Raw genomic sequence first — 15,017 nt, 5'->3', positions numbered from 1 at the left:
TATTGTAGCTAGTACGTACATAAAATGTGACACAAACAGTGCATACTTTTTGTTTAGTTGGATTTGTGTTTCATGAAACTTGTTACTCTATGACAAAAGAGATTTACGACTTACAAAGATACACGGAAAACTGGCTATAGTGAATACAGCCAGTTATTACAAATTTGGTCCACACCTCGGTCTTCAGATTTAAACTCTCCCCCTCCCCAGGTCCGTTGTGAGGTATTTCTCTTGGAGGGGAGGGAGACCAAAGTGATAGGACAATAGATTTGGTCATCTTCCCCCCCCCCTTTTTCAGTCATTTTCTCACATTTCGAGTCCCCCCCCCCCCATTGTCATTGATTGTATCTTGTGGAAATATGCGCAACAATCATAGAGGAACTGAAGACAAGATTCAGAAGTAATCGAGACTCCCGAAATCAATGATAGAGAGCTGAATCTCTCTCTCTCTCTCTCTGTCTATGTGTGGGTTGAAATCGAGTGTCGTACAGATGTAGTCCGTATTACAAAGGGTGTTCATATTGAAAATTTGGTAGTTTTACGAACGCAAATCATGATAAACATTAATTATGAACTGTTTGTGTCCAAGGCCGGAACTAAGGGGTAGCAGGTGAGTCTGCTATCGATGGCGCTGGACCAGAGAGATCGCTAATTTCACCCTCTAACCTCTCCGTCAACATTTGCAGGGGGAGCGCCAAAACGCGTGTGCTTGTCCCGACTGACCAAGCATCTAGTTGCGGCCCTACTTGTGTCGCATTTTATGTGTGTCTGGTTTTTCGTGATACAGCACCATCTGTGAGACTTTTTTTTCCGAGTTTAGCTTGGCATTAATGTCCAGAAAAAAGTATTTCTTTCGAAAAAAGAGAAAAAACTCTACGCCAGGAGTCTTCAATCTTTCAGACATTACGGGCTAAATTAAAACTTTCTGAGAAGCACGCGGGCCATCAAGTCATGCCATTGCATATGCTCACAATCATTTTTTATTTTGTAATTATTTCTTTCACCAATTCCGATTTTTTTTTGTTGCTAATTATTCCTTTTATTAATTCTGAAATTTGTTCCAATAATTCTGAATATATTTTTTTCATTAATTATGAAAGTACATGTGTATGTGTGAAAGTATGCGCACACCGGCGAGACAAAAAAAAACTCCCCCGTAAAAGAGGGGTGACCGTTAATCAGGGGTTTGAAATGCATACTCTTTTATCGCTCAAGGGAGAAATTATTTGGCCGTAAAAGAGAGGTGATCGTTAATCAGGGATTTGAAGTTTGAAATGCATACTTTCATCACACAAAGAAGAAACTATCATTTGGCCGTAAAAGAGGGGTGACCGCATCTGAGGGGGTGTCCGTTAAAAAAGGTTTTACTGTACTCTCAATAATTCTGAAATTGCTTCCATCGGTAATTCTGAAATTACTTCCATCGGTAGTTCTGCAATTATTTCTTTCAGTGATTCTGCAGCATTTTTTTCATTAATATTAAATTTTCATCAATTATGAAATTATTTTTTTCAGCAATTCTGAAATTATTTCTTTCATTAAGGTTTTGTTTGTTCTTTTTAAATGTCAAATTTTGCGATTAGAAAAACTATAAGTGTGAAATGAAATCATAGGTCTCAAAAAGTGCTTTTAGGGGGCTCCAGATCCCCCGTTATTATTACAACGGCACTTCCAACGTATTTAATGCGCATCATTACAATGAAATCTGGAAAGCATCTCACAGTTCCAAAAACAGCAATACAGATCTCAGTGGAAAGAGCTTTCAAATTATTTTTTTTCTCAAAATGGTCGACGCGGGCCTCAGCAAAAAAGCTCCGAGGACCACACTTGGGCCGCGTGGCATTGGTTGAAGTGATTGCTACTCTCCGCAGTATTTAAATGTAGACTCCTCTTTTAATGCCAAATCATTATTATTATTTTTTTCAATGTGTCGTAGACTTTACTCCCACCACGAACATTCAAATCAATTACAAAAAAACCCCAGACGAATTCAAATTTCAGAAGCAAGGCAGAATAAAAGAAATGTTCGAGCTTTTTTCACTATTTATTTAATAGCTACCAATGGTGTTATACATCTGTGTGGTACAGAATTATAATATAATTCGATAATATTCCATGAATTAAATAAAAAACTTGTAGGGCAACATCTGATTTTCTCTTTATTCCTTTTTTCCTCAGAAAAGAAAATCGTGAATTTTTCTTTCTTGTATTATTCCATTATACGAAAACATTGCGTAAAAAGAACAGAAAAAAAAAAGGGAAATCTCCTACTTTCCCTATCATCATCATCATCATGATAAGAAAAAAAGTAAAAAGAAATAAAGTAAAATAATAAATAAATTCCAGCAAGATAACAGGGTCAGTTTCAAACCCAAAAACCCTTTTCAGCAATGTGATACACGTTATGTGATAACCTAAACAACTTTCTATAGTCATGATCACGAAGAAAACGATTCATGAATTTTCACTCATTGTAGCCCAGTTTTTTGCTTTTTCTCCCCGCTCTCCATAACTGAAAACATCATGTAAAAGTGTAATAGAGATGACCCTGCTGCTGCTACATATAATAATAAATAAAAAAACACAGGGTGAGAGAAAACGAGATCTCTCTTCCCCTTCCATTTTAAATGATTTGACCTATACGAAACATTGCGTTTTCTATCTATCTTTCAGAAAACGAAACCAATGAATTATGATGAAATTAACCCCGTAACTATCAGGAAAAACCCTCGGGTGCATCTAATACCACCATATACAGTGGGATCTCGTTTATACGTCTCTCAGTTATACGACTATCACATTTATACGACGTTTGCCTTCGGTCGCAATTGGTTTCTATTAGGGCTGGTTCGATTAATCGGGTCGGTTGTTAATCTCAGTGCCGTAACTAGCCATTCCTGTGCCCTGTGCAAGAATTTGCATTTAGGCCCATTCTGCCCCCCCCCCTTCCAAGTTAGCCCTGTGTGGGTGCGCACCTGCCTAGTTACGCTACTGGCTAATCTCAGTTGAAAATTTTAGTTCAGTTAATCGACTCGATCAATCTGATTAAAATTCGATTGAAGTTTGCAGAAAACGTTTGTAATATAGCTTGATTTATTTGACGAAACCAATTTTTGATAGTCAATATCAACCAATGATATTTAATGCCAATTTTTGATTATGTTCCTATTTACATAACATTTTTTCCACACACATCACTTACATTCATACACTTTTTTTCATCTCACATCAAACTCAAATTTCTCTTAGCCAAAATTCCACATTTCCAATTTGAGATCACAGCTCGTACGGTGCGAACGAGATGATTTACCATATTTACCAACAACAGCTTGAGATCGGACAATAATCTCACTTAATTGAATGTGATAAATTCCCGATTTATGACGAAATATTAAGTTCGGAAAAAAAAAATTAGAGTTTGCCTGATTTTACTGTCCGCTAACGGGGAATGAAATACATTTAAGCCCTATTCTACGGGAGCCTGGATCGTAAAAGTGTCCGTTAACGGGAAATGCCCGTTAGGGGAAGGTTCTACTGTATGAATCCTTATTCTTACTCTATGTATACGACGTTTTGACGCTTTCTTGAAAGTCGTATAATCGAGGTTCCACTGTATTCATGAAGTGTTTCTGCTAAATACGCTCCCATATCGATATAGTCTAATTATTATTAAGAAAACACTTCAAGAGAGAGAGAGAGAGAAATCCAATATTAATCATTATTTTTTTTCTTTTTCTACATTACATTCAAATGGTGACAGACTGATGCAACCGCGTTTCTTTCAAGCACCTATTTCAAGTCCCTGATCGCATCTTTAATCATGAACTGGTTTAAAAGATGATTTATTAATCTCCTGGTGGTCATTCTATAAGCAATAACAGGAAATAATAATAATAGATGCATCGAGATAGAACATGAAGCAATGTTCGAATTGGGATAAATGCACGAGTGTTTTTCTGACCCTTTTTTGATGGGTTTTTAACCCTGTAAAATACCGTAATTTGAGACCGTAATTATGGTCTTTTAAAAACGATGAGAAGAAACAATTATTATCTTTTAAGTTTGGTTTTTTTTTTGTTGCTTTGATGCTTACCCTTTTACACGGCATTAGGGGTATAATTATTTTGTGCACTTAACTTGGAAAAAAACGGGTGATTGAACTTGTTTTGGTCATCCAGGTATGAAATGATTTAACGCTAATAGTTGAAATTAGGTTCTAGTTTCGAAAAAATAATTTTGAACTTTTCGTTATTTGTGTGTGTGTTTCATATTTCTTCTGAATAAATTCTGTGTCGATTACGTCTGTTTCGATAAAATTCAAGGGTGTTTTTTGATAGATACCATTTGTCTGCTTATAATCAGATTATATATACTTACTCAACACCATAATTATTGTTATTCATCAATATATTCATGTGTTCGAATGTATACCGCCGGTGAATCCACTAGTGCACAACTGAACTTTATATATTCAAGTGAACCTTGAAGTTTCTCCGGACTTGATCTCATCATTAGGACTATAATATCCATATCTAAATGTCTCCAACTGGCAATGAAAAGTCCCCCCCCCCCCGGCTCCTTCAGTCTTGTGATATTATTAATGCCAGCAATTGGTCAATATCGATAATTCCCACTTACACATTTATAGTTCATTGAACCTGAATTTGTATATGGTATCCTATTTTTCTTTTCATGTTCTATTTTCAGATTCGAGACTATGAAAAAACCCTTCCAACAGAGGACAAGATGAGAGGAGTTGGTGTTGCAAATCGGCTGATGGTTGGGGACAGAGTACGGTTATGAAGACGGATGGCTCGGGATGTTTACTTTGGTCTCTTGAGGGTGATCCGCCCAGGCTCCTTGGCGGCCGGGGGGGGGAGGTGTGATTGCGTGTCGGAGGCGATGGGGGCCTCGGTCAATACCTTCTAGAGCAGATAGAATACCTTCTCTCTAGAAGGCAATACCTTCTCTCTGGGCAATACCTTCTCTCTAGAAGGTATTGCCTCGGTTGGGTTGGGTCCTGTGGCTTACGGGTCGAGGATGCCTGGACATCAAGAGAGTTTTTCCCGCATGGCCCAGCCGCTATGTAATCTGCTTCAGAGCTGGGCCATATTTGGTGTTAGTGTTTGTAGTCCTTTGCGTGGGTCGGAGGTCGGCCCGTGGTCTTGGTGGCCAGCGGGGCTTTTCCTTTTTTCAGCATGGCCCAGCCGCAAGGTAGCTTGTTTATATCTCACAAGGGACAGAGAGGGGGCCATGTTTGGTGTTTGCATTTGTCATTCATGGGTGTAGTCACTCAATATCTGGATTCTGTAGTTTCCTTTTAAATCAAATGAGATTGAATCATACTTTCTATAATTATATATATAATCACTTACAATTCATACTATTTATAGGCCTAATATTCACATAGACGCTATTGTTTACCGTGAACTCCCGGTCTGAGGAAATTTATCCCCTCCGCGGAAAGTGAACTGAAATGCTCATTTTTCTGTGGAGCCTTACGAGAATGTAAGTTTATTTTTTGTGCCAGCTAAATGTATTCACAATTACACAGCTACCACCATCTACCTTCAAAATCAAAAATTACAAACTGGTAATGGATGAGCGAATATTTTCTATGAGTGTTATCTAAAAAATGCTACGGGATTATCATTCAGTCTAATCGATCGTTTGAATTTACAGTAAAACTTCGATTAACCGTCACCGTCCGGACCAGGGCTGTGACGGATAACCGAATAGGGATAGCAGAAATCTCTGCTATCCCTATTCATATGTACAGTGACGTGATTTCATTGCGGATTTGGACGAAAATGAAAGTAAAACCCTTTAAAAGTGTGTAATACATACATATTGCATTTAATTTTACATAAACGATCAATATAAGACCAGTCCAGGCTGTGGCGACATTGAAAATAACGTCCTTTATGTTGTAACCTTTCCTAAATTCTTTGACAGTCATGAAATCATCAGATGAATCTTCATCAGCCTTCGATAAAAGCTTTTCTGTGACGTCGCTTCATATTTTCAATTATGCTCTGGTCCATAGACTGGATAAGTGGAGTTGTATTCGCTGGGAGAAAGAGGCATGTTATTTTGCCATCAATCACTTTTATGTTCACAAGAGGATTGTGTCGGGGCACTGTCCATTAATAACAGGGCTTCTTGGGGCAACTGTTTTCCTGCCATATGAGCTCTAACTTGAGGCACGAAAACGTTGTGGAACCATTCTGGAAACTGTTCGTTCCATTCAAGCACTTTTTTGGGGCACTTTCAGGCACGCATTGTCTGTGAACATAATAGTTCACAGGCAATGCGTTCATATTTAAATTTTTGAAAGCACTTGGTTTTTTTGGATTTACCAATTACAAGCAGGGGGGTAATCTATGATTGCCGGTGGCATTTGCAGAGATCGTAGCAGTGATCCGATCTTTTTGGACCTCAAATCCTGTGTGTGTGCGTGCGTGCGTGTGTGACTGTATTTTCCTTATTTTCTTTTTTTAGACAGTGATGGATAACAGATGAATGTACATATGAATCCACCCTAACGAAGAATGGGTACTGAGAAGTCAAAGAAATATTACTTTCCAAATACGTAATTACTTTCTTTGTGATTCAAACTTTGGTAAGAAAAGAAAATGGGGTTGTAAACTTCTCAAAGCAAAAAGAAAGATAAGAAAGCATTTCAACAAATCAGCGAGAACAGCCAAACATGCAGCAAACAAAGAGTTGTTACGAAGGTTTCGACAGCTGGCTGATGCGAAGATAAATCCAGGTGAGAAAATCCAACTGGCCTTGCGGGGAATCAAACCCACGTTCTCTCACTTTCCGGGTGAGCGCCCCCTAGACTACAAAGGCAACGAATCCTCTTTACTTAGAGTTCGTGTGCGCTGAGCGGGGCATACATGGGCAGCCAGAGCTATAGTCGTTGAATATAGCTTATTATCCAGTGGCTTATTTAGCTACTTATTCCAGTCGACATAGCCAGACCTAGCTCAGGCCAGAGCCCGATGAATTTGGTTTCCTTTCTTGCCGCTGTGGTCGTCGAGTGGTAGTACAGTCGAATACGGTTAGAGCGAAAATCTTGTTTTAACGAACACTTTTCTAATCCCTTCGGATAACCGCCACAGTGGTGGTCCACTGAAGTTAGTTTTCTGTGGTTCCCAACTTTCAGGTGCGAACGCAAGCTGATCTCCCCGTTAAAACGTCTCGCCACAGAGAGCAACAGGCATGCAAACGGTACAAATATTTAATCATTGAATTTCGCTCATTTCGAAATGACAGCACTGAAAAATCAGACACAACACTGGATACGCACTCAGACCTATTAGAAACACAAACTTACACTTCTGGCACAACTCACTAGGTAGTGAATTGCCCATGACGATAGACCTGAGTTGTGCTCGGTTTGAAAGAAAGAGAGAGGCCAAAGATCACAATTACTGACACTGTCACCAGATGGCGACTTATCCGAAGATGATGTCACTCTTTGCTATTACTACGAAGGTTTCGACAGCTGACTGATCTGAAGATAAATTGCAGGAAAGAAAACTCAACAGAGAGTTTGTCGTTAATTGGGACATGTACCAGCAAATTCAAAATATAAAAAGGAAAGAAAATGACCTCAGCTTACGTTCAAAGTCGAATCTGAATTTTTGTCTTCAAACTGGCTGCAGTGATGAACGTCGAAAGAACCCTTTGCATCATATGAAAGTTATGCATTTAAAGGGTTTAAGTCGTTTCCGAGTAATTGAAAAAAATCATGATAAAAACTTTCCGATTTGCGGAAAAACTTTAACAAATCCACACAGATATGGAAGTGAGTAGTGATATAATGACTACTACTAAGCCACACATGTACCTCACTCATATTCCTCTGCGGAAATTCCAACGAATTGGTACATGTTGAAATGTGCGTGTCCGTGTTGTGAACCTAACGTGAAGCTTGTTTCCGTGTGATGCTTGTTATAGTGCTGCCACCTACCACATATTTTTCAAACTATGAGTGAAGTGTGATGTTTGAAGATTTTATCGTTGCAGGCCTGTTGCTTCTTTGAGGCTAGACTTTTTAATGGGGAGATCGGCTGTTACTGAGAATTTTAATATCTCGGCTAAATCGCGTTGGCAATACGAAATTCTATCTACATAGAATTTCGTATTGCCAACGATAGAACACACGTCTAAGACGGTGTTTTCCAAAGTGGGCAATATCGTCCCCCTGATCCAGCGGACAGTAGAAGCTGTGGATTTAGTATAGGATCCTATGGGTTAGATTGAGTTGGGAGGAGGCGATGAGAACAAAAAAAAATGTAGAGAAGGGAGCGATGGGGCAAAATGTTTGGGAAACTATGGTCTAAGACAATCACTAAAAATCAATTTCATGACCGAAACTGTAATCATTCGTGGACGAAATTGTCTAGAAGACGTTCTAATGCAGATGAAGCAGCAATTTTCATTGAAATTCGCTTATAACGACAGTTTTCCTTGTGATTGTGAACTGTCGTTATAAGTTATAGCAAACTTTTACTGTATTTAAAAATGACATTTTGAAAGGCATGAGCATCTTTACAAGATGCATTGAAAGCCTAACAACAGGTACGCATATTTTATGAATTAGAAAAGTTTATTAAACTGAATCTTTAACTGGTTTTCATTTTGATTCAAATATTTCTTGTATATTTCAATTTCCGTTGAAAGCTGTTCATTATTCAATCCCATGAACTGAAATGCGCAATAGAAGTTACTTGCAATACTATGAGGAGGCCACGAAATGTCGGCATTTTCAAAACCTTACCGAGAATTCGAAGGTTTCCTTAAAAAGCATAATTTATATAAGTTATACTTTTGAAAAAAACAAAGTTTTTGAATATAACTTAGTATAAATTTTAAGGTTTTCGATAGCATCATTATATATTCATATTCATTTTATAACACATTAATTATATCGTGTCCGTAGGTTTCCAGCTGGTGTTTCGCAATATCACAAAAGCTGTATAATTTCCTATTGATGTTTCATTGAAAACATCTTTTATATTGGAGAAAATATTCATATTTATTTGGTTTCCGTGGACATCTTCAACATAATGTTCGCGAGCATCTAGATGCGCTTCACATACCGGTTGAATTTCGTGCCTCTGTCAAAGTTGTCAAGTAGAGATCGCCTTTGTTCAACATTTCCACAACTGCGAGCCGTTGAAATTAGTTGAAAATAGTTGTATTGAAACATTAGTTGTATGTTTAAGAAACTTTCTATCCATAATAATTATCTCAATAATTATAAAAGTAAATTTAATGTTATATAACATTAATTCAAATGGTAGTTTCTTCGTTGTTGTAACTAGTGTTTGTGTAAAACATAAATGATCACGGAAACTATTTCATTTTTAAAATTGTAATTTTCATTTGTTCTCTTTTGGATGCTCTGAAACAATGGTCAAAATATTCACGTTGATTTAGAGTAGTGGTTCTCAACCGGTGCTCCGGGGAGCCCTTGGGACTCCTTGTGCACTCTCCATAGGCTCCGCGGCCGCTCGAGGAAAATAGAAAAAAAAACTGTAAAATTAAAAAAAAATAATTATAAATATTTTAAATAGTAAAAATAAATCGATAACTTTGATGAATAATTAAAAAATGGGCCTGCGGGGCTCCGCGAGTCAAAAAAGGCTGAGAACCGCTGATTTATAGAATGCGATTTTCGAGTTTCAACAGCTTTATTTTTTCTAACAGATCCGTAGCTTCTGCACGTGTTGAAATAGGGACCTGTGATTCTTCCTCAGATCCATTTTTGCCTATTTCATCAGAATATTCACACAATGTGACTCTATTTTCTACTTTTTCACCAACGTGCGCATCGCGTAAGTCAACCACAATTTTTTCTTTCTACAGTTGAACAAGGGCATAAATATTGTTTGAAGCTATCAAAAATTTTGCTGAGCTTTATATATTGATATTCTATAATTTAAAAATAAAACTGTAATGCTTTGAACACGTGAATATCTAACACATACATGCTCAACACATGTTCCGCGGACCAAATGTGGCCCCCGGAGTCATTTTAGACCGTAAACTTAATTGTGTAAAAATAAACTATGTGACTCTTTTACATATCACTTGAGTGGCTCATGGCCCGTTTATAGATAACTTAAGTTTTCAGCGGCATATTTACAGATCACTTAAATAGCCTGTGACAAGTTTTCAAATTAGTGAGGTGGGCCGCACTTTCCTAAATGTTGAGCACGCTTAATCCAACATATTATTACCAGACAAGTAACTCAACACTTCAGCGAAAACATTCCGTCTGCGGAGAAGGTGATTATATATCACTAAACATACAAAAACGTTCGTATTTTCTGAGTGGTAGCATTTGTAAAACGGATCATTAAAAGTTAGAAAGAAAATCAGAGAAAAAATGCATTTTTTTAAAATGTCTGAATCAAACTTCGAATTGTCCAAAAATATTGAGGACAAATCGAATTAGACAGACAGACATGACCGCCGAGAGAGACCATCTTGGGATGGTTTGCGCTCTTTCCCAAAGGGGTGGACGGTCTTGGACTGCTTGATGATGTCAGACTCGATTCTGAGATATTTATCCCCTGAAAAACAATCTTATCATGATCAGGACCAAAAATTTGGTTCCCATTTGGTCGGGAAATCAGAAAAAATTCCTTTTCAATAAAGTTGATCTTAATCAGAAATAAACGAAATACTTGGTGTTTTTTTTAAATTAATCTTTTTGTGTTACTGGCACCAATATACATCGAAACTTGAATAATTCGAACGTGGCTAATTCGAATTTCAATAATTCCCGTTCAGTTTGCAATGCAGTTCAGTGTTGAAATTACCTCTTTAATTCGATTCATCGCTTTCGGATATAATGGACCTATTATACCCGAAAATGAAGAATCGAATCAAACAAACAATTTGAACATTGAATTGAATTCAATTGCAAACTCAATGAGAATTATTGAAATTTGAACGAACCTCGTTCGAATTGGTCAAGTTTCGCTGTATATTGGTGACAGTAACACAAAAAGATTAATTTCAAAAAATCACCAAGTACTGTATTTCGTTTATTTCTCATTGAGATCAACTTTATTGTAAAGTAATTTTTTCTGACTGTCTTCCCGAGACCAAATTTTCGGGAACAAGAAATGGATGAAAATTCCGAAGAACGGGTGAGATGGAATTCTCGCTCGGTGTTATGCCGAGGTGAGCTTGAAAAAGAAATGTTTTTGCAAGAGATTCTGGGTTCGATTCTCGGTGGAGACAACTTATTTTTCTTCCCAAGTTCACCTCGACATAATATCCAGAATGTCAGTCTTGATTTGATGCACAAAGTGATTATAAATAAACTGATACTACTCAGACGTATGTAGCGCTCATTCTGATGAAACTTGGTGTCTAGGATATATATGGACCATGGGGGAAAAGAAAGATTCAATAAAAAAGTTCAATTTTTGAACACCTGGTGAAAGTGTGGCACTTTTTTATAGCAGTTATATTTTTCCCCCATGGTCCACATAACGTATATTCCAAGTTTAAATGAAATATGCCCGCCGAAACGGGCGCTACATAGGTCGGAGGAGTAGTGCGAGTTAAATTATAGGTTACTGACACTACTCCAGCCTATGTAGCGCTCGTTGTGGTGGACGTATTCATTGAAACTTCGCGTATACATCATTTAGGTCATGGGCAAAAGATAACTGCGATAAAAACGCATTTTTTTACCTGGCGGTCAAAAATTGAACCATTTTTTTAAAATTGAATCTTACTTTTCCACATGGTCCATGCATCCATCCTACTAGCAAAAATACCCGGCGCTGTCCGGGTTTCCTGCATGTACTGGGAGCATTGAAGAAGTTACAAACCATTGTAAAGGAGTATACATGTCTGAAATTTACTGCTTGGGAACCACGGTAACCAAAGTAAACATTATGAAAGTCATTGTTCAGCCCGAGAAACCATTATTGTCTGACAGTTGTTTGCTCATTTCAGGCATTTGTCCAGCCCTGACGAACCTTTAAAGTAGACTATCGTTCAAATCAGGTCCTGTTCGACATATACAGTATATGCAAAGTTTGGTGGAGAGCGGTATAAAACTGTAGATTTGTATAGAGAGAACATACACATATACATTTATATACACACACAGAGCGAGACAGACAGGAAATCGATTTCATATGTTCAAGGATACCCTACCACACAAGTTTCATCAAAATAACTCCATCAGAAAGAGCGCTGCATACGTCTGAGTAGCTTCTGTTTATTTATAGCCACCCTGTATAACGTGGACCGAGGAAAAAAATCATCCATCTCCAATTTACGTATACCATTTGGAAAATGAACTCACAGAACTTAGGTAATCAATTCGCTTCGTAGAATCTTCAGAAGTTTGATACCTGAGAGGAATCACTTTCTCTTCCTCTGGTTTCGCTTATTCGATAATACAGTCGAATCCCGTTACAACGAACGTCAAGAGACCGGATGAAACGAAATTGAAACGAAATTTTGTTATAAAGGAATTCCAGGTTACCTAGCATTGTTCCTATGTAAACTTATTCGGGGGGGGGAGTAAAAAAGTGTTCGTTAAAACGAGATTTTCGCTACAACGGTATTCGTTAAAACGGGATTCGACTGTATAAAGAACACGCAATCATAATTTTTTTTCACCGATACCACTCACAAGATTATAAGATGCTGTTTATATCTCGCAAGAAAATAATACGAAAAATCAAATTACAAAAATGCCATTGATCAATTATGGAATTTCTCTCATTATATATAACAATGATACATTTAATCAGTCAAGCCTGCCAGACGATATAATTGTCGTACATTTAGCTTCGACGGCATGAAGGATTGCAGAAAAAAAAAAAAAGGGTGTTCGAACTCGTTAAAAATTGCGTCAAAAACTTTCATTTTCAGTTGTAACAAATCGCTTTTGAACTGTGAACAGAATCTATTGAAGCTGACATAAAACAACTTGGAGAGAGAGGAAAAGAAAAGGGAATTTGTTATAGAGACCGCCTCTCTCACGTGCCCTTGACATGTCTATAGAGGAATTCCTTTTGTTTCTGAGCAACACTTCGTGGAAATGGAGTGCCATCAATCATGGTCGAACTCGAAAAAAAAGAAAAACGCACTCGTATTAATTCAATGGGCACATCACACTTATTCTTCTCCATCAAGAACAAAAAAACGTTGTTATATGGACCAATATATTTCTTATTTATTTTTCCCACTCTTTAACTAGGCAGTCACGAGCTGGAAGTGACGTGTGAGAAACTAACACAATAGACCTCGGAACAATCACAAGAACAAATTATGTCCCTTGAATTTGTAAGCATCGAAAGAAAAAAATCAGTGTAATTTGTGTTGTAGAATGCGATTAGACATCAAGGAGAGTGATTTTTTAATGAAGGATGGAGAGATTTTGGTTGAAGGTCTTACTAAAAATTGTTCATTTGCATTTACTTCTCATTTATATCAACATATTGTCCGATATTAGTAAAAACAGCCACTAGCATGCAGTGCTGACTTAGCCCTGGGGCATCTGAAGTGCAGAGGGGGCCGTCATAAAAATAAGATTACGGCTTAAATTTTCCAAAGTACACATGTAAATACTGCAAGAAAATCACATTGCTTCGAGGCACGGGATGCTCTAAAGACGGCTCTGCGTGCATGAACATATACAGGCTGTCCCAAATTCTGTAGTGTTTGGTCAGAACATATCTCCAAAAAATTGCTTTTTGTACTAGTAGTGTCTTGCTAATTATAACTAATTAGAAGTGAGATAAAGGCACAAATACGGCGTGCGGCTAAACAACATGCTGATGTATGATATTTTCTCATTTGTATTTGTGTGCATACTTTATTTTTGATTTTTAAATGACAATGAAAATGCTTATATCTCAAAAATGTGATTTTGGAGTTATCATGATCGGACCAAACACCACAGAATTGTTCACACAGTAAATATCTCCGCAACCGTTAACTTTAACCGAAACATACTTTCAACTACAAAAGGTTTTAAAATAACGTGCGATTACTAAAAATTACCCAAAGGGGGTCACATAAATAAAAAAATATAAAAATTTTTATGTAGATAGAAGGAAGATAAACTTTCAATTATTTTACAAATGTAAATGCGACTCTTTACGAAGTCATTTACAAAAAAAATTCATCTTTTTAAATGCAGTGTTAACGGAGATATTTTGGACTTCGCTGCATATATCGCCAATAATTGAGGGTGTAGTTCACAAATTGCAAAACGTAAATTAAATTGAATATTTTAAAAATTCTGTAATTGCTTCAATTATAGTGAAAAGTGTAACTTTTATCTATTTGTGATTACAAAAATAAAATGGTTGAGGCCATTCTGTTTGTGTACAGTCCCTAAAAAGGCAACTTTTGAATTAATGAAAACATGCCACCACAGTGAAAAGTTGCCAAAATATAATGATTTTATATAATATTTAACATCTCAATAAATATTGCATTTAAAAATATGATATTTTTTTATTGCGTATGACGCTTCTGAGCGGGATCTACATTTCCCGAATCGGAAGTTTCAGCGCACGCGGGAACTATAAAAAGATAAATTTCTTTATTTTTTATGTATACGACCACTCAAACAAATTTTGAGATTTTAAGTAACTGCACGTCATTTGAAATCTTCTTGTAATTAAAAGTGTTTTTAATGTCAACGGTGGCAGAGATATTTGCGGTTGCAAACAATTTGGTACATATTGTATATGCACGGGGTTGTACGCGATAATTTCCCTAAAGGAATTGTTGGAACTCTATGGTTGATTACAAAATTATGAAAAATAGAAGCCGTGAGATAGTTTCACTCTCGTAAAATAGTGATTGGGGAGGGAGGGACTGTGTAAACATTAAAATTTATATGCAGTTTCCCCCCCCCCCCCGATAAAAAATTGTCAATTGATGAAATTTGCTCCTGTAGCTACTGTTCCGGAAAAAAAATTCATCCGTCATTTGAATGAAAATTCGTCAAT

Source organism: Pholcus phalangioides, unplaced genomic scaffold (assembly GCF_987345545.1).
Source record: "Pholcus phalangioides strain wild (caught in Gottingen) unplaced genomic scaffold, Ppha-v1.0 ptg000015l_1, whole genome shotgun sequence".
NCBI classification, from domain to species: Eukaryota; Metazoa; Arthropoda; class Arachnida; order Araneae; family Pholcidae; genus Pholcus; species Pholcus phalangioides.
Note: the sequence above shows the minus strand (reverse complement) of the source record.